General features: G+C 31.6%; 1 protein-coding gene across 1 annotated transcript in view; it reads left to right on the top strand.

Annotated features, from left to right (window-relative positions):
- Positions 1-835, top strand: part of LOC119588096 (carbohydrate sulfotransferase 4-like) — a gene marked incomplete at its 3' end in the record, with an annotated part of 10,849 nt that overhangs the window by 3,292 nt on the left and 6,722 nt on the right.

Below are 835 nucleotides of genomic sequence, written 5' to 3' on the forward strand. Positions count from 1 at the left end.
GCGAAAGGGTTAGTTCACATGGCCAGTGATTAAGTTTACAGCTGTTTAGAATATATAATTAAGAGAGATTTTTTTCATATATTCCAAATACCTGAAAGAAATGTTCGTGAGCTGAATTTCATAAGACCATTACCTTTCAACATTCATGCACGCATATATCATTATGAATTACAGGACATGATATCTTTAAAAGAAATATATGCTTTTTTATCGTTAAAGGTCTGAATTATCATAGAAATCAGCATTAGTGGTTTCATATTAGAACACTCCATTTGCATTTTTTTTTGTGGGGGATGAAATGTTTAAAATCTTATACATTTGCATTTCAGTATATGATTAATTAGCTTACAATGGTTATCGGCATCTTTCATATGATGTGGATCTGCTCTTACCTAATCTGTGTTTGTTTTAGTATTGTTTGTAACTTTCGTAATGATAAAATAAAATGTGCAGATGTGTTCTGTTCTTTGGCTAAATCAAAATAAAAATCCGCGTTATATATGGAACGAATCGAGTTATTTCATAGAATTCAGTCAGATGATGTCAGTGCGAATATCCTAAACAATCTATGCTTTCAATAAATGTAATATGAAAAATATAGTATTATGATTAGGGGGAACATAGTATCATTAGCAATTTCGTTGAGAACCTCTGTGCTCAGGGAAACTCGATGGAAAGAAAGGAAACAATATGACTTTTTGCGTCTATTTTATACTATAAGTCCCGTTTCACAATTTGATGATAGATAGATACTGTGGGACTAAAATGACGGATGGTAGGCTTTACGATAACAACGGTATTAACAGTATTAGTACGTAATGTAGTTATCAGAGCT

Source organism: Penaeus monodon, chromosome 23, assembly GCF_015228065.2.
Source record: "Penaeus monodon isolate SGIC_2016 chromosome 23, NSTDA_Pmon_1, whole genome shotgun sequence".
Lineage (NCBI taxonomy): Eukaryota > Metazoa > Arthropoda > Malacostraca > Decapoda > Penaeidae > Penaeus > Penaeus monodon.